Source organism: Scomber japonicus, chromosome 5, assembly GCF_027409825.1.
Source record: "Scomber japonicus isolate fScoJap1 chromosome 5, fScoJap1.pri, whole genome shotgun sequence".
Taxonomy (NCBI): Eukaryota; Metazoa; Chordata; class Actinopteri; order Scombriformes; family Scombridae; genus Scomber; species Scomber japonicus.
The window spans coordinates 4,169,357-4,188,932 of NC_070582.1; the positions used below are offsets into that span (position 1 = coordinate 4,169,357).

Sequence of the window (19,576 nt, forward strand, 5' to 3'; positions counted from 1 at the left end):
AGACCCTGTCTTGGCTTTTCTTGTTTGCTTCGACCTGTGTACGTCTCACCCTGCTTCTTCAGGGATCTGCTCATTGCTGAAGTTGCAGTAATGCAGTAGAGGCTATATGTTGTCAGCTGCTTTTCAGTTCTCAGGTCAAACATGGTGGACTGAAGGAAATCAAGCATGAGAAGGCTCGAATGAATTTGGGTTCTCTGGTACAACAAACAACCTTATTTCAGAAGGTTTTATTACTGATTCATGTGGTCGGATAACGACAAAACGTGTACGTGTCACTTTATATTGGCTACAATTCATATGAAAGACATATTGTTCCATTCATTTTCTCCACCTCCTTGAAATGATGATGTGGATTTGGTTTGGCAGAATTGCTAGCAGTCTTTTTTAGATGCACCAAATTTGCAGTAGAAATCAAGAATACAACTTTTTTTTTTTTTTTAAACCATGCTTTTATTTATTTTCAGGGCAGTACAGACTATAGCGTTCTTATACAATGTATACCTGTAACATAACATTCACCCCCCCCCCCCCCCCCCCCCCTTGCTGTTTTTGCTCTTTTTAGTGAAAAGTCCACCATGAGTTTGTGTAAGTTTGCCCACCAGATCCATCCCTATGAGCTTGAGAGGCACCACTACCTGGAAGACAAGCAGTACAGAAGCCTGTCGCTGTTGGCATGGCTTCCTTTACCTCTATTGGATCATACTCCTTCTTTCCTTTGATAATGGCTCTCTTGGCCTGGCGCTGTGGACACTTAGCAATCCAAACAGACAGGCATCATTTCAAAACGTATGACGGCTATGAATCCTCATGTTGGAAACTTACTAGCAGGCTTTTAAGCAGTGTAAGAAGGCATTTTACTTTGGCAGAAGTACACACTAAATGGACTGTACTTATATAGTGCTTCTCAAGTCCACCTAGTGTAGACTCAAAGTGCTTTCAGACTACATGTCTGATTCACCCATTCACACACCGTTGGCACAGCAACGGGAGCAATTTGGGGTTAAGTATCTTGCCAAAGAACGCATCTACATGTGGACTGGAGTGGACAGCCGCCCACTACACTCCTCTGTTCTCCTTTCAATCAAATCAGATATTCTGAAGATACCTACTCACCCACTTGTGAATGTCCTCCTCCATGCCATGCCATAAGTAGCCAATGGATGATAGCACTGAGTTTTCTTAATTCCAAAGCATCCAGTAAACACTACTACAATGAAACTCCTCAAAGATGGAGTTTACCTCTTCTGTGCTTGATACGACTCTCACCAGGTGTATCGTATCGTACCGTCGTCTTCTGCTTATCTGGGATCGGGTCTCACCAGGTGCTCCAACTTATTTCATTTTTGCGGCTGCAGATAGAGAGCAGCTCTCCATCTGGTGGTTCAGATTCATAATGTCAAAATTATTGGGAGTTATACCATTAGCAGTTTTTTAAAAGTCCATATGGGATGCATGCTTACACTTTATCCTAAAGGTTGTCAGCTGTTCTTTATGACATATTGCAGCTTGCTTGTCAGCTCTTCAAATTTCTCAGAGAATATTGGGACCCAATCTGTCCCTCTTTCAACACCTTCCTCCACCTGTCTACTCCTACTCCTTTCTACTCCTCACCTCTTCACACAAACAAATACAACAAAATACACAAGCAATATAACAAATGTACACACACCACCACCACTGCCAGAGATAAACGGACACCACACTTACAATACACACAAGCAGAGCCATTACTCACCCACTATCGCTCACAAAGACAACCGCTCCGTCACGCACTATTAGTCACTGTCACTACATCTCTCAGTCTTCGCACTAATCACCATCTAATCGCCGTCCAGCCACCAACCCAGCGCCTCACAAACCCACCAAGTTGCAGCTGCGTCTATAGTTTCAACCCCAAACTCCCTCTATGTACAGGTGATTTGGATAACTATGCACAGATTTGCATGTCCACACTTGTGTATAGTTGCCTAATTTTGTGCCTCTTTTTGCAAAATGAGAGATGTATCAGTGCTTTTACACGTCTGACTCCCTGCTACGTTTAAGATGAGTGGAAACATATTTCAGACACACTGTATTAAAGTATGAACAGTGAGACTAACAACATTTTGTTAATGTTTGTAGTTATTCCCTCTTTTCTTTAACCTTCGTGTCATGACCCCGTCTGTTTTGACTGTTCCTTCCTCCCTCCTTCCTTCCTCTTTTCCTTTCTCTCTCTCTCCCTCCTTCCTTCCTTCATACTTTCCTTCGTCCCTTGCTCCCTCCCTTTTCTTCCATCTTCCTCTTTTCCTTTCCTCCCTCCATCTTTCTCCCTCCTTCTTCCCTTCCCTTTTCTTTTCCTTCTCCCTCCTTCTTTCCTTCCTTCATCCCTTTCCTTCCTCCCTCCTTTCCTTCCATCTTCCTCTTTTCCTTTCCTTCCTTCATTCCCTTCCTCCCTCCTTTCCTTCCATCTTCCTCTTTTCCTTTCCTCCCTCCTTTCTTTCCATCTTCTTTTCTTTTCCTCCTCCCTTCCTTCCTTCTTTCTTTCCTTCGTCCTTTCTCACTTCCTTCCTTCCTCTTTTCCTTTCTCCCTCCCTCCTACCTTCTTTCCTTCCTTCCTCCCTTCTTTGACTCGAGGACAACAGGAGAGTTAATATTGGCTCACCTGGACTGGCATTGGAGACATGGAGCAATCTGCAAAGACAAACATCATTTAAAGCTTTATGAAGAATAGATTAGTGCAACAGAATCGCTGTGTTGAAGACTAATAGTAGGCTTTTAAACACACAGTACAAACAGACCTTATTGTATTAGCATGAAATTACCCAGAGCAGCTGCAGATCATTAGTGTGTCTGTGGATTTAACTAAGTCGTGACATGTTTGCCAAATTTAAACAAGCTACTGTAACCCTGTAGTTATTTTAGTTCTCTACACCTGTGCATAGTTTATTATGACATTTTTGACACTGTTTGCAAAATGTGAGTTAACAGTCATGATGTTAATGGTTATGTGATGAGAGATTAATGCATTTAGCCTTTTTAATATAACACATGTCTGGATGAACGTCCTGATTTCAAACAACAAAAGGCTGAAATGAAACGCAGCCTGCTTTGGTTGATTAACTGATCATATGCATCCTTTCAACAGAGCACCAGCAAACTCATTCCTGTGCATGCAAAGACTCGGCTACTGTCTCAGAGTCTCCTGGATGCTACAGGCAGGCGTTCAGTGATACGAGGCGGCCTTTGAGACGATGTAATCTTATTATTAGGTTATCCAGCTCTATCTGCACTTACATCTTGCTGGTATATTACATTAACAGATAAATGTGTTGCTTGTGTTTAGTTTTATCATCCTCACACACACTGAGAGGCCTGTTTATCTTCCACCACACAACTTAAGCACACAGTTTGAACTGTAATGGTAGATTACATGTAAATAACACAACAGTGACACAAAAGGCGCAAGGCAGCTTTATTTATATAGTCCATTTCATACACCATGGCAACTCACTGTGCTTTACATTAAACAGAAAGATATGGAAATAAAAAAACATGCAATTTGAGAAAAAAAAATAAAACCCAATAATAGTAAACACATGGAAACATTAAAACATATAATTAACCCCCTCCCCCACTAATAATAAAAACAAAGTACAGAAAAATAGGAAGAGAGAATTAAAATACTAGAAAAGTCAATTTGTAAAGTTTTTTTCAAAAACCTGTTTTCTCTCTCCTCTTATCAATGTCAGTGGCATAAGTAGAACCAAAGTAGAAAAGTCCAATGTGATGGCTGAACTAAGTATGGTTTAAAAATAGGACGATGGGAGGAGGGGGGGGGGGAGGGGGGGCTTCAGTAGCAGAGTGGTTAACATACAGGCTGCATAATCACAGCGTCCCTGGTTTGAGTCTGACAAATGACCTATGCTACAAAAATGCCCAAAAATAAAAATCTAGAATAAATAAATTGGAGGGGGATTCATTTTGTTTTCTAAGAACTTTCATAAAACATTCATAATTGATTTACTCTAATATTAGAGGTGTACATGGTATCAGGTACGGATGAGGACACAGTGAAGGAACCGATGGGCTCAGGCTTACTCAGTCGTTTATTGCAGGCGAGGGTCAAAACCAGGTAGTCAATTCAACAGGTAAAGGTACAATTAATCAGCAGGCTAAACTCTAAGGTCGGGGAATCAAAACTGGTCACTCACGGGAAGATACTCAAGGAACTCAAAGGACAAGACGATCTGGCACAGAAGGGAAACGCGGCTTAAATACACAACGAGGGGGAAGACAATTAGACACAGGGGTAAGACAAGGACTTCAAAATAAAACAGGAAGTGGCACAACAAGAACAGAAAATCAACTAAAACCTTAACAGACACTAACAGACCCTGACACTTGGATAACACAATGCATATATTTGGTGAAATCCCCTGTATTTATCATATCATATCACAAAGGTCTTATCTACTTTGGAAAGAGTGTAGAATCTAGATCAGCAGGTAATTGTATGAGAGACCTTTTAAAACATATCATAGCCAAATTTATTGTAGTTTCTTCTATTATATATTTGTTATAACATTCTTTATTTTATAAGATCATTAGTTTAGTGCACTTCAAAGGGGTCTAAAAGCTTTGGCTGTAAATAAAACAAATGCAAACTGTGTTATTATAAGAGGGAGTTATAAGGAGTGTAATCAGTATGATAAATCAAACCTGTAAAAGCTATAAGGGTGTGTGTCCAAAAAGTATTTTCCTCTGGCAGAGGGCTGATATTAGGCCTTTTATCCCAATGAAAACTTCAGAGCACCACTGTTCCTTCTTTCCTCCCTTCCTTCTTTCCTTCCTTCTGTCCGTCCTTCCTTCCTTCCTTCCTTCCTTCTGTCCTTCCCTCCTTCCTTTCTTTGTTCGTTCGTTCCTTCCTTTCTTCCTTCATTTTTTCCTTTTTTGTTTGTTCCTTCCTTCTTTCCTCCCTCCCTCCTTTCCTTTCCTCCCTTCCTTCCTTCCTTCCTTCATTTGTTCGTTCCTCCCTCCCTTCCTTCCTTCATTTTTTCCTTTTTTTGTTTGTTCCTTCCTTCTTTCTTCCCTCCCTGCTTTCCTCCATTCCTTTCCTCCCTCCCTTCCTTCCTTCTTTCCTCCCTTCCTTCCTCCCTTCCTTACATCTGTCCTTCCCTCCTTCTTTACTTCCCTCCTTCCTTTCTTTGTTCCTTCCTTCCTTCCTTCCTTCCTTCCTTCCTTCATTTTTTCCTTTTTTTGTTTGTTCCTTCCTTCTTTCTTCCCTCCCTCCTTTCCTCCTTTCCTTTCCTCCCTCCCTTCCTTCCTTCCTTCATTTGTTCGTTCCTTCCTTCCTCCCTCCCTCCCTTCCTTCCTTCATTTTTTCCTTTTTTTGTTTGTTCCTTCCTTCTTTCTTCCCTCCCTCCTTTCCTCCTTTCCTTTCCTCCCTCCCTTCCTTCCTTCCTTCCTTCATTTGTTCGTTCCTTCCTTCCTCCCTCCCTTCCTTCCTTCCTTCCTTCATTTGTTCGTTCCTCCCTCCCTCCCTCCCTTCCTTCCTTCATTTTTTCCTTTTTTTGTTTGTTCCTTCCTTCTTTCTTCCCTCCCTCCTTTCCTCCTTTCCTTTCCTTTCCTTTCCTTTCCTTCCTTCCTTCCTTCCTTCTGTCCTTCCCTCCTTCTTTATATTTTCTTCAAATGCTCCCTCTAGTTTCTCATCTTAAAGTTAGAGAATTACAACATGGTCTCATCTTTATTTGATGAATGGAAACACATCAACAGTGAATCTCGAGGACAATTGTTGATGGCAGTGAGATTAAACTTCTAGGAACATCTACAGTAGAATACTAATAACCTAAATGACTACTTGAATTGGTATGTTATGGAGATTGAGTGCTTGTTTTTCACTTATCTGGGTTTTCCCATTTGGTCAGTGCAAATTTTGGTTGAACCTGCCGAGATGTGAAAGAAGCTTTCAGTGCACTCTGGTTTGAAAAAGCACAGCCTGTGATACATAGAGTGCTCTCTCACATGGTAGAAGTGGAATAGGAAGAAGGTTTTTAAGGGTTTCTTTTATCTATTGAATCAGTCGTGCTCCTCACAAGGTTCTGGGAAGTCTCTTTGTTAATGGTAGTTCCTTTCCTTCCTTCCTTCCTTCCTTCCTTCCTTCCTTCCTTCCTTCCTTCCTTCCTTCCTTCCTTCCTTCCTTCCTTCCTTCCTTCCTTCCTTCCTTCCTTCCTTCCTTCCTTCCTTCCTTCCTTCCTTTAGTCTGTCTTTCCTCACTCCTTCTCTCTTTCCTCCCTTCTTCCCTCCAACCCCTTCTTCCTTCCTTCCTTCTGTCCTTCCCTACTTCCTTCCTTCCTTCCTTCTTTCCTCCCTCCCTCCTTCTCTCTTTCTTTCGTCCCTTCCTCCTTTCCTTTCCTCCCTTCCTTCCTCCCTCCTTCCTTCCTCCCTTACTATAACCACCTGTGTTTGTGTTTTCATGCAGTTTTACAACAAATTTATCAAAAACATGATAGAAAAGTCAGATTTAGTGATGAAACCTTTTGTGATTTGAACTCAGGAGCTTTGGGGGAAACTGTCTCCTTTTGACCCTGTCTGTTTTGACTGTTCCTTCTTTCCTCCCTTCCTTCTTTCCTCCCTTCCTTCTGTCCTTCCTTCCTTCCTTCTCTCTTTCCTCCCTTCCTTCCTCCAACCCCTTCCTTCTTCCTTCCCTACTTTGTTTTTTCCTTCCTTCTCTCTTTCTTTCCTTCCTTCCTCCCTTCCTCTTTTCCTTTCTCTCTCCCTCCTCCCTTCCTTTTTTCCTTTCCTTCCTTCCTTCCTTCCTTCCTTCCTTCCTTCCTTCCTTCCTTCAGTCTATCTTTCCTCACTCCTTCTCTCTTTCCTCCCTTATTCCCTCCAACCCTTTCTTCCTTCCTTCCTTCCTTCTGTCCTTCCCTACTTCCTTCTTTCCTTCCTTTCTTCCTTCCTCCCTCCTTTCCTTCCTGCTCCCTCCCTTCCTTCCTTCCTTCCTTCCTTGACTCGAGGACAACAGGAGGGTTAATGTCCATCAATTAACAAACACAGCAAACCATGTAACCATCTGGGGTCCCTTTGGGCAGTATCAGTATTTGCATTTGAAGCTAACATTAGACATCTATTTAGTCTTTTTGAAACACAGTATTCACCCGATCACATCATTAAGCCCTTGATCACATATGTGGGCGCATCACAAATGTTAAGCGTTTTAGAAATCCTTCTCCACAGCAGAGAGTTTGTTCAATGTCTTTTGGAGTTACAGTGGAGCGCTGCCAAAGAAAAGCATTCAGGAGAGGAGCTTTTTTTCAGAAGCAGGGAACAAAGAGACGCCGTGTGGCATTAAATTAACTTCTTGGAACACAGAATTGAAAATGTTCACATAACTTTCCACAAAGTTTCGACTACAAGGTCAGTGTTTTCCTAAAGCATTTTGGGAGAATAGCTCTACTTCTCACTTGATTTATTACTGTTACCTAATGACTTTATGGTCTGAATCGCTAGTTTTAAGTCTCCTTCAATAAAGTTCATTTTTTAGATTATAATCCCATTTCATTAAAAATTTGACCCTTTAAAGCAGGTATGGTTTAGAGTGGGGATACATTATGATTGACAAGTCGCTACCATGGTAACATGGTTGATTAGGTAATATAACCATATCACTATTTCAGTGTGTTTTCAGTTCATGAAAGGTAATTGTAACATTTTGGTCGCCTAAAAAGTCTTGTGATGTGTTTGGTTGTAGTACTCGAGACCATTTTTTGAGGTTCTTGGTCTTGTCTTGGAAACTAGGGCATTTTTACTCGGTCTTGTCTCGGTCTCAGACTGGGTCGGACTCTGGTTTTTTAACGAGACCGGTCAAGACCACTACTGATAGGCTTTCTGTCCATGCCTTACTGATAAGAGTGAAAAAGGAGCCTCTCAAAAAACAGCTAGTAACTTTTTCAAGAAGTGAAACACAACAGGTCTTCTAAGATTAGTTTCATTCATTGTGCTGCTCTGAAAACAACAGAGAAAAGATTGTCTTTGTTGTCACATTTATTTAAAATCAAACTTTAAATAAAAAGAAAACTCACATTTGGTCTCGGTCTTGGTAATGTCTTGGTCTCGGTTGGTGCGGTCTTGACTACAACACTATTTGGTTGTAGACCTCAGTATGTAAAGTGCCTTGAGATGACTTTTGTTGTGATTTGGTGCTCTATACATAAAGTGATTGATTGACTGATTGATTGATTGTACAAAACCTTCTAAGGAGTTGGATGTTAATGGTGAATACATTTTATTTTAAAGGTCTTTTGCTAATTTTCATTAGCAAAAATGAACAGTTAACCATAGATTGTAAATGCAACGTGCTAACTAAGCTACCTGCTAGCTGCTCCACCCTCTCGTCCAAATATGGTTACTTCTGCCTCCAAAAATGAAATTAGATATCTTAACAGTCAAAATGCCAAACTCCAGACTTCAAAATGCACAAAGTCCACAAACAAGGCGGATGAGTCAATATCCAGGTCCTGATGAGTGTCCAGGTCCCGATAGACCCTAATGGTCGAGGCAGATGGCCGTGCACATAGAGCCCGGCTCTGCTTGAGGTATCTTCCCATTAATGAGTTTTTTTTTTCCTTGCTGCTGTCACCAATTGCTGCTTATGGAGAAATGTTGAGTCTCTTTAAATGAAATAGCAGAGTGTGGTCTAGACCTGCTCTGTGTGAACGGTGCCTTGAGATGACTTTTGATGTGATTTGGTGCTATTTAAATAAAGATTGATTGATTGAATGAAACCAGTGGGGGGCTTCACTTTGGTTGCATCCATTATTTTCAATAACAATAAAACAATGAAACAACAGAGTAAAACGCTTGACATTAATCATGCCTTAAAAGCAATTCTAAAGAGGTGTGTTTTGGCTCCAAATATTAAAAAAGATGTCTCAACGCTCAAAATGCCAAACTCCAGACTTCAAAATGCATAAAGTCCACAAACCAGGTGGATGAATCAATGTCCAGGTCCACACACACACACACAAATGCTCGTTTATAAAACCGGTGTCCAGGTCCCAACAGACCCTAATGGTGGAGGCAGATGGCCGCCCACATAGAGCCCGGCTCTGCTTGAGGTTTCTTCCCATTAAAGGAGAGTTTAAAGTTTTTCCAAGCGCCTGTCATCAATTGCTGCTTATGGAGAAATGTTGAGTCTCTTTAAATGAAATAGCAGAGTGTGATCTAGACCTGCTCTGTGTGAACGGTGCCTTGAGATGACTTTTGATGTGATTTGGTGCTATTTAAATAAAGATTGATTGAATGAATGAAACCAGTGGAGGGGGGGCTTCACTTTGGTTGCATCCTTTATATTATACAGTCTGTGGGAGGAAAGCAATGACACACAAAAACAATCTCCCTCTTTCTACTCCAGGTTCTCATCCTGAGTGAGTCTGAATTTGGGAAAACAGCACAGCTTGGCTTTGTAGTGTGAAAGCTTGTTTGTGTGTGTGTGTGTGTGTGTGTGTGTGAAGGCGACTGACAATTGGCTGTGGGCGTGAGCTGCTGAAATCCTCTGGTGTTAAGGTACAAAGTGCCGAAGAGCCGAAACTTAGTGGCTCACCAATTATTTTTGATTGGTTGAGTCTTGAGGGCAATGGCACAGAAATGAAGACACACAGAGAGAAGGGCTAAAACTAAAATTAGGGAGGAGGAGAAAAGCTTGATTAAATGTCAAATTAAATGGAATCACAAAAGCTGATTAATAATCACAGTGGAAGCAAATACTCCTGCTCTCAGACTGCCTACTATAAATCAGATTAAGGACATATTTCACAGCTGAGTTGATGCTTTCATGGAGGTTTCTTTTTAATTGATTTCTCTTTTTTCAGGTTTGAGCCAGGGTCAGCTTTTATTTTTACAAAGCACCAATGTCATGTTTTATTCAGTAGTGTTTCATACAAAGACAAACAGCTCTTCATTTCATTAATAAATCAGATTAAAAAGTAGATTAAATAGAAAAAAAAGTCATGTGTAATTGATTTTAAAGATGTTTTTCATGTTAAGATTATTTCTTTGAGTTTAAAATGTCATTATTTTAGCATTAAAATGCATCACTATTGGGTGGTTAAAACCGGATCCCCCTACATATAACGTATGGATCCTAAAAGTATGGGACATAAACCAGATGGAGCAAATTACAAACTTATTAAGGCTTCAGAAACCTGTTTTTATTAAACGATGGACACCTGTTATGACTTTATTAATACAATGAGGTTATAGCCTAGGACTCCTGGACTGGTACCGGACACATACATCATATCTTTTTAGAGTAACTATCTGGAGTATCTTTTTTTTTCAATTCCCTATTATATCATTATTAAATGATCTACTTATTTTTCTTGTCTTCTTTCTTTTTGCTCCATTTTTTATTTTATTTTTTTTATTTATATATTTTTTATTTCTAATGCTACTGCTATCACTTCCTAATTATTCATCTATTACCATCATCTTATTATATATACATTTTTCAATTGTACTTTATTATAAGTTGATATACTTTACAGTTATCTTACTTATGTGTAAAGACTATGTGCAGGTGTTTAAAGAGGAAAATGTACATGTACCTGTCATGTTGTTAAGAAAAACTCAAAATTAAGTTTAAAAAAAAGTCACTATTTTCATATTTATATTTTACTTATTGTTCATTTTGCAAAGGTGATAAGGACAGCTTCTTTATTTACAGTTTATTTGCACATATAACAAGACACACATACAAAACCAATACCTGAACATAATGCAATAAAGGAGTAAAAAAAATAGAGTTGTGGTGGAGTGATTGGAAAACCCAAAGTGGGTTAAAAAGAAAAAAAGAAGAAGTCATCATATCATCACCTGCTGCAATCATGTGTGTTATCTCTTCTCCACATTTTCATTTCATTATGACACTCAGGTAAACTACAAGCGCCAATATTTAGAAAAGGTGCACTTAAAGCTTCATATCAGTGTGTGTACACAGCAGACGGCAGAGCGTAACCGAGGAGTTCCCCTAGTAACCGCAAAGTGTCGTCAGCTGGTTACTAACAGCAGGACGCAGCAATTTATAAAGTCAACTTGTGACCTGGTTAAATTGGTGTGATAGATTTCTACTGTCCTTCACACAATACAACTATACATGACTTACTTAATGTCCCAAATGTCCCAAAACATGATTGCTTTTTTCAATCCAAGGAGAGTTAAACCTGTTGATGCTTGCATGAGCTAACACAGATATTGTTGCATTTTTGCACTAAACTGTGGATTTTGTGGATATACATCATAAACAACAACAGTAGCATCTTGTAACCAGGCGGGGAGTTCTGGTCCTCTGAAATGAAGCCAATGTGGAAGTAACTTAGAACTGCATTCTATCAAAAGGCCACCAGGGGGCGACCGTCTCTATACAAGTCAATGGAGAATTCACCAACTTCTCACTTGATTTCTAACCTCAGTAAACGTTTTCAAAATGTGTTTATGGTCTCAATCGCTAGTTTAAAGCCTTCTTCAATGCAGTATGATGTTCATTTGGGACATTTTGGCCTCCCTGATTTTATATGTGACGATAAAGCAGGGTATGCATTAGGGCGTGGCTACGTCCTGATTGACAGGTTGATTGACCAATGTCCTCGAGATCCAGCCCTCGCAACCATAGCAACCTCCCCGCTCCACCTCATGCCCATATAAGTAGAATCCGTGTTTTTATTTTTCCCAGCATGCACCTGAAATTTTCAAGACTAACTAACTATTGGCTTTCCGAACAGCAGTCCAAAAGTAATGTAACAAGTAATTGATTACTTAATTATACCCTGTGGAAAGTAATGTAATACATGACTTTTTTTAAGTAACCAGTAATGTGTAAAGTTCTGAAAATGAATAAATTGACAAGCAGAAAGTAATCATTTTTTAATGGTGTTTTTTGTTACTTACACTTTTTGTAATGAGTTTTAAAATGAGGTACAAGGGTTTGCGGTCTCAGACTTTTGGACTCGATTGAAATAAAACAATTTAGGAGTCACCTGGAGTCCCACTTCTCCTCTTTTGGTGATCTAACCCAGCACCTGCACCAAGCTAGTATATACTGCACCTGCACCAAGCTAGTATATACTGCACCAGTCTGTCCACGGATACCAAACTGTTTTTAACCCTCTATCAAACTATCAGTAAGACAGCAAATCAGAATCAGAAAGCCTTCATTAGTCATTATATCGTTAAAAACCATGCAACAAAATTTGGAGTTTAAGGTGCTGCAAGTTAAAAACACATCATCCACACATTCATTCAGACATAATCCACACAATAATAAATCATGAATTAAAAAAAAACTATAATGTGTTACTTCCCAACACTGGAGAAATCCCAAACCTATTTATTTGAAGAACTATAATTTGACAATCACTCAGAAAATGTATAGATTTGGCTTCATTCAGGCAATAAATTGGTACTTTCAAAGAAGTGCACAACAAAAAGAAATGATTGAATGTATGAAAAGCTATAATTTGACAGTCAGTCTTTTAAAAAGGGTTCTTATGAAGGCTCGACTGTTCCAAGAAGCTGCGTTTTAGTCCAAGCATAATGTAGGAAATATGAGTGCTTCACAAGTGTTTTGTAATAAAACAGGGTTATACTTCTCAGAAAATGCTCAGGCAATAAATTGGCACTTTCAAACAAATGCACGACTAGAAATGATTGAATGAATGAATCCAGCAGCGTTATACAGTCTATTGACCTCAAGGTGATTTCTGAACTTTGAGCATGAACAGGTGAGCTTTCATTAGACAATCACTCTTTTTAAAAGGGTTTTTATGAAGGCTAATCTGTTCCAAGCTGCTTTTTAGTCCAACATGAAACAGAAAATTAAGCTTTCCCTTTTATAAAATCAAGCATTTTGTAATAAAACAGCGTAACCAAGGAGTTCCCCTAGTAACCACAAAGTGTCGTCAGCTGGTTACTAACAGCAGGATGCCGCAATTTATAAAGTCAACTTGTGACCTGGTTACATTGGTTAACCCTCCTGTTGTCCTCAGGTCAAGGAAGGAAAGGAGTAAGGAGGAAAAGAGGAAGGAAGCAAGGAGAGAAAGAAGGGAGGAAGGAAAGGAGTAAGGATGAAAAGAGGGAGGAATTTAGGAGAGAAGGAAGGGAGGAAGGAAAGGAGGATGGAAGGAGAGGATGGAAGGAAAGGAGGAAGGATTGAAAGGAGGAAGTAAGGAAGGAAATGAGTAAGGATGAAAAGAGGAAGGAATTTAGGAGAGGAGGAAGGAAGGAAAGGAGTAAGGAGGGGGAGGAAGGAAGGAAGGAAGGATGGAAGGAGGAGGGAGCAAAGAAAGAGGGGAGGAGGGGAAGAAGGAAGGAAAGGAGTATGGAGGGAGGGAGGAAGGGAGGGAGGGAGGGAGGAAGGAAGGATGGAAGGAGGAGCGAGCAAAGAAAGAGGGGAGGAGGGGAAGAAGGAACAGTCAAAAGAGAGATGGGGTCAATTTGACCCGGGAGGACGACAGGAAGGTTACATTTGCAAGCATTTTGTAATAAAACAGGATTAATATACTTTACAGAAAATTTAAAGATTTGTCTTCGCTCAGATAATAAATTGCCCAAAAATGATCATTCTACTGTTGTTTTATAAAGATCGCTCTTTGGGGAAATGCTCTTATGAAGGCTTCAACTGTTCCAAGCAAAAAGAAAAAAATTTGAGAACTTTGCTTCCATTTCATTAAATGCAATTTATAAAGTCAACTTGTGACCTGGTTACATTGGTTAACCCTCCTGTTGTCCTCAGGTCAAGGAAGGAAAGGAGTAAGGAGGAAAAGAGGAAGGAAGCAAGGAGAGAAAGAACGGAGGAAGTAAGGAAGGAAAGGAGGAAGGATTGAAAGGAGGAAGTAAGGAAGGAAAGGAGGAAGGATTGAAAGGAGGAAGTAAGGAAGGAAAGGAGTAAGGATGAAAAGAGGAAGGAGAGGAGGAAGGAAGGAAGGAAGGAAGGAAGGAAGGAAGGAAGGAAGGAAGGAAGGAAGGAAAGGAGTAAGGAGAGGGGGAGGAAGGAAGGAAGGATGGAAGGAGGAGGGAGCAAAGAAAGAGGCGAGGAGGGGAAGAAGGAAGGACAAATTAAAGAAAGAGGGAAGAAAGAAGGAAGGAAAGGAGTAAGGATGAAAAGAGGAAGGAATTAAGGAGAGGAGGAAGGAAGTAAGTGAAAAGTAAAATGAAATAAGTGTAGCAAAGCAGGATTATACTTCTCAGAAACATCTATAAAGATTTGGCTTCACTCAGGCGATAAATTGGCACTTTTGGAAACAAGTGCACAGCCAGAAATGATTGAATGAATGAATCCAGCAGCTCAAGGTAATTTGTGAACTTTGAGCATGAACGGTGGTAACACAACAGGAAGTAGCGTTTCTGTTGCTGTGGAAAGATAATAACAGGAAATGTCACGTTTGCAGCGGCTGACTGTGAGAACACACTGTTTTGGATTCCTTCAATTTTCAGCAGGAAAAGTGGAAGCTTGGGAAGAAAATGCTGATGACTTCAATCAGAGCAGTTCCAACTTGAATCAAACCTCGGCAGCTTTAAACTAACTTTACATTTCATCTCCTCACTTTAATTTTTTCCCTCCTCAGAGGCGACTCTGTCATTTTTATTTCCAGCCTCAGTTTAGAAAGAGACTAAGAGAATATTGATGAGCTTCTGTTTGAAACACCAAACACAGATTTACACTCTCCGGTTGAACCCCGTGTTTTGACCCTTCCTTCTTTCCTTCCTTCCTCCCTCCTTTCCTTGCCCCCTTCCTTACTTTCTTTCTTCCCTCCTTCCTTCTTCCCTCCTTTCCTTCCTTCCTTCCTTCTTTCCTCCATCTTTCCTTCCTCCCTCCCGCTTTTCCTTCCTTTCTTTCTTCCTTCCTCCCTCCTTTTCTTCTTATTCCTCCCTTCTTTCCTCCCTTCCTGTTTTCCTTTCTCCCTCCCTCCCTCCTACCTTCCTTTCTTCCTCCCTCTTCTTCCTTCCTTCCCCCCTTCCTTCCTCCCTCCCTCCTTTCCTTCCTTCTTTACTCCCGTCCTCCCTTCCTCTTTTCCTTTCTCCCTCGCTCCCTCACTCCCTCCTACCTACCTTTCTTCCTTCCTTCTTTCTTTCCTCTGTCTTTCCTTCCTTCCTATCCTTCCTCCCTTCCTTCTGTCCTGTCCTCCCTCCTTTCCTTCCTTCTTTCCTACTGTCCTCCTTTCCTTCCTCCTCCCTAACCCTGCATTTGGTTAGTTAGTTAAAAGTTTAGACTCACTTAACCCTCCTGTTGTCCTCAGGTCAAGGGAGGAATGAAGGAAAGGAGTAAAGAGGGACGAAAAGAGGAAGGAAGGAAGGGAGGGAGGAAAGAAGGAAGGAAGGAAGGAAGGAAGGAAGGAATGAGGAAGGAAGGAGGGAGGAAAAGAGGAAGGAAGGAAGGGAGGAAAAGAGGGAGGAAGGACGGAATGAAGGAAGGAAGGAATGAGGAAAGAAGAAAGGAGGGAGGAAAAGAGAAAGGAAGGAAGGAGGGAGGGAAAGAGGAAGGAAGGAACAGCCAAAAGAGATGGGGTCAATTTGACCCGGGAGGACGAGAGGAAGGTTAACTTCAGTCTGAGTCATCCTCTGAAGGAGAAACATGATTAATTATCAGCATCTGAATAAATACTGGTAAACATATGGCAGCTTATCTCTCCGGCACACAAGGTGGAGGAAGTATGGAAGGTGACTTTCATGCATTCATCATGTTGTGAACTCAACCCGCAAGGCCATCGATCTCTTCACTCATTGAGATTCATAAAAAAAAAAAAAAACACTAATTGAAGCTGAAGTCGGATGTTTTGTTGCCCTCTCAGGCAAAATGATATAAACCTGGGATGGTATCGTAGGTGCTGGGATAAACAGTCAGAGTCACATTGAGACCTGACTGCACTCCTCCTCTCTGTATTCTGTTCAGCTCTCTCAGCTCTTTCACCTCCGACATCTAGCTGGCAAACGGCCACTTTAAAGTCCAGGACCTTAGGAAGATTGAGATGAGGTGATGGAGTCTGGCAGGTGAGCTGTAGGGATTGATAATGATTGCATCGGTGCAGAGGATGAGGAGAGAGGTAGGACAGAGGTGAGGGTAAAAAATAGATTAAATATTTGCCTACAGACAGTCATTAATGTTCTCTTCAGCATGTGACCAAGATAGAGTAAAAGAGAGAATGATGACTTCATTATTTAATACTTCATCAACTGCACTAGCGGAACTATTATTGGCACAGATGTGGATAAAGATAGTAGGTCTAATTATAATTCAATTAAAATCTAATCTAGATTAATGTTGGATCAGATGCTTTATGTGAGAAGACATCAGAAGCATCACCTGAGAGATATTTAGTAGTAATAAATAGTCTTTATTGTCATTGTCAGGACAATGACATTTTGTTGGAGCAGTCCTCCATCTGCTTTGTACAGTACATATAAATAAATATAAATATAAAATATAAAAGAAAACAATTAACAATATATACAATGGGCGCAGTCAACAATAATTAAAAAGTGTGCAAAGAAGTCCAAGCCTTAAAGGGGCCAACAGTGCAATGTGTGAGTGTAGGTGTGTGTTGATGAAAGGGGGGGGGGCATCAGTGTGGGAGGGGGGCGGAGTTCAGGAGTGTAACAGCTCTGTGGTACCTAGCACCTCGCCTAGCAACAACAACTGGAATAAGCGGGTCTGGTGTCTCATAGAGTGACGTAGCGTAGAGACGTAGAGAGACGTCACGGACAGTCAAATCTGATATGAGTGTTTGGAGCTCAGACTCAGACACATCTGTCCACATGAGATCTGACCCAGATAGCATGCGAATGTGGGCCACTTGAGGCAATGATCCGGCACTGTAGGCATTCTTCTGGCCCGGACAAAACAGACGTGAACCTAAACTGGCCCATGTAGTAAATGCTACATCTGGGCCAAATATCACAAAACGAATATGGCCCATCTTTGGCCGAAATATGGCAAGTATGGCAATGACTAATCCGGATGTGAGCCTAAAGAGGCCCACATATAAGGAAACATACTTGGCCCACCTTTGTTGAAACATATTTGGGCCAGTCTTGGCTGAACTGGTTTATTTGGTGTGTTTTTGGTTGACATCTGGCATTGTGATGGCTTGGTTATGGCCCACTTTTGGCAAACATGAGCGGACCGCCCAAGTGCCATCATTCCATGCTGTATGTGGGCCGGATGAACATGTCAGGTGTGGGCCAGATATGGGCCAAAAGAATTTTGATATCTGGGGAAACTTCCTCCCAAAGGTGGTTTATATCTGGTTTGCAAAAATCGGACCTCATGTGATTTATGACTGTTCAGACTTCATAAGAGCATCTGGTTCCAATCTAGATGGGCTAAAAATCAGATTTTGACTTGCAGTGTGAACGTAGACTAAGAGGGAATCTGATGCTAAAAAGACTGTAAATGTGTCAGATATCACTTGATATGACTAACTGACTGCTGAAGCTCAATAGAAGCTTCACTTCATGCTGAGATGCATTTCTGCACTAAATGCCATTAGTGTTGAGAAATTTCCGATGTGAGCAACAGCTGATAACAGCAGAGTGTGCTTCCCTGTGGCAAGGGAAGTAAAAGGACTTGTATCTTTGAAAGCCACGATACTCCTCGAGGCTTCATTATGCTGCTGCTGCGAGGACCGACCGGCTGCTTTGTAAAGATGTTATCAACTTTCATTTGAAATCTTCAGGATCACATCTGACACACATTTGATTATATAAACCTGTTGTCAGAGTTTGGAGTCTTGGAAAGCACTGCTGAAGTTTAATCAGACATTTATGACAGATTTACAGATGCAGTGTGTGTAATAATTATATTTTCACCTGCAGTCGTTATGTTTTGAATCTGTGTACTCGGAGCATTAAAAGGACTATTATATAACATGTTTACTGTACTAACTCCTAAAATGACCATGATGTGTTATCAGAGATGAAGGAAACTCTCTGACTATAATACTACAGCCAGTACACTATGTTCAACAGTTGCCTGTGTGATTCAACCCACGGCCCATTAAACCTGATAGTGGTGCTCACAAATACATTTAACAAACCCTTAATGAGGTGAGGAGAGGTTGTGGTCATTTCAAATATTTCGGTGAGTTCAGGATAAATTGAATTTTGACTGTAGTACCAATTTGAAACACTTTCCACCCAGTAAATGGCAGGAAAAAAGGAGATTGATCTTGATTTCACTGGGCTGAGTTACTCTAATTGTTTTCATATCAACGCCGTGTCACATTAGACTCTACTTCCTGTCAATCATCTCACACCCACAGGAAGAACTGGAAACGTTTGGTTAACAGCATCGCCCTCACTCACTTTAAATTGATTTCTCTTTATTTATTTAATTCTTCTTCTTGCTCTGCTGCTGTCAGTCGACCACAGTTCAGCTCATGGTTAGATTACCTACTGTACTCTCTGTGTTCTAGATCCAATCATTGGTTTGCATATTAACCTTTGTGTCGTCCTCCCGGGTCAAATTGACCCCGTCTGTTTTGACTGTTCCTTCCTTCCTTCCTTCTTTCCTTCCTTCCTTCCTTCCTTCCTTCCTTCCTTCCTTCTTTCCGTCTGTCCTCCCTCCCTCCTTCTCTCTCTCTTTCCTCCCTTCCTTCTTTCCTTCCTTCCTTCCTTCCTTCCTTCCCTCCTTCCTTCTTTCCTCTGTCCTTCATTCCTTCCTTTCCTCCCTTCCTTCCTTCCCTCCTTCTTTCCTCTGACCTTCATTCCTTCCTTTCCTCCCTTCCTTCCTTCCCTCTTTCTTTCCTCCGTCCTTCATTCCTTCCTTTCCTCCCTTCCCTCTTTCTTTCCTCTGTCCTTCATTCCTTCCTTTCCTCCCTTTCCTCCCTTCGTTCTTTCCTCCCTTCCTTCCTTCCCTCCTTCTTTCCTCTGTCCTTCATTCCTTCCTTCTATCCTCCCTCACGTCCTTCCTTCCTTTCCTCTTTCCTCCCTCCTGTCTTTCCTTCCTTCTTCCTCCCTCCTTTCCTTCTTCCTCCTTTCCTTCCTTCTTCCTTCCTTTTTCTTTCCTTCCTTCCTTCCTTCCTTGACTCGAGGACAACAGGAGGGTTAACCTGATTGTGTCTATTCATTTCTTCTGCTTTTCCTCGTGTAGGTGGATGGAGAAGTACATTATGTCCTCAGCTAAATACAGACCTACAACAAACACACACAGATGCACAAAGACTGAAAAGGTGCACAAAGAACTTCCTGGTTTTATGTAACTTAGAAAAATGACAAAACTTGAAACTGTTTTGCCCCAGAAAGCGATGCACAGAGGAAATGGAGCAGCTGCACACTCACTCATATCTTTTCTGGTGTCTTCTCTTGCAGTGGCAGCACTTTTTATGCTATAGACAATATGAGGCTCTATTTTTAAAAAACAACAATAACCAGAAAGTCTTGAGTTTGCAATTTTAAATGGCATTGTGTCTTTTTGTCTCAGCGTGGATCCTCAAATATGTCTTTCTCTACAGCTCCAAATTTAATGATAAACCTTCCTGTCTCAGTTTCTGTATTATGAGTTTAATCTTTTAATTCAATGCTGCTTGCACCTCTTCATGTTCTTTAT

The 19,576-nt window shown here is 41.0% G+C and overlaps 1 protein-coding gene across 1 annotated transcript in view; it reads right to left on the bottom strand.

Moving 5' to 3' along the window:
* Window positions 1-212: 212 nt before the first annotated feature.
* Window positions 213-19,576, bottom strand: part of LOC128358610 (40S ribosomal protein S17) — a 554,334-nt gene continuing 534,970 nt past the window's right edge. The window contains exon 6 of the mRNA XM_053318947.1: window positions 213-233. The gene's annotated coding sequence lies outside the window, so the exon portion shown is untranslated. The remainder of the gene's footprint in view (window positions 234-19,576) is intronic.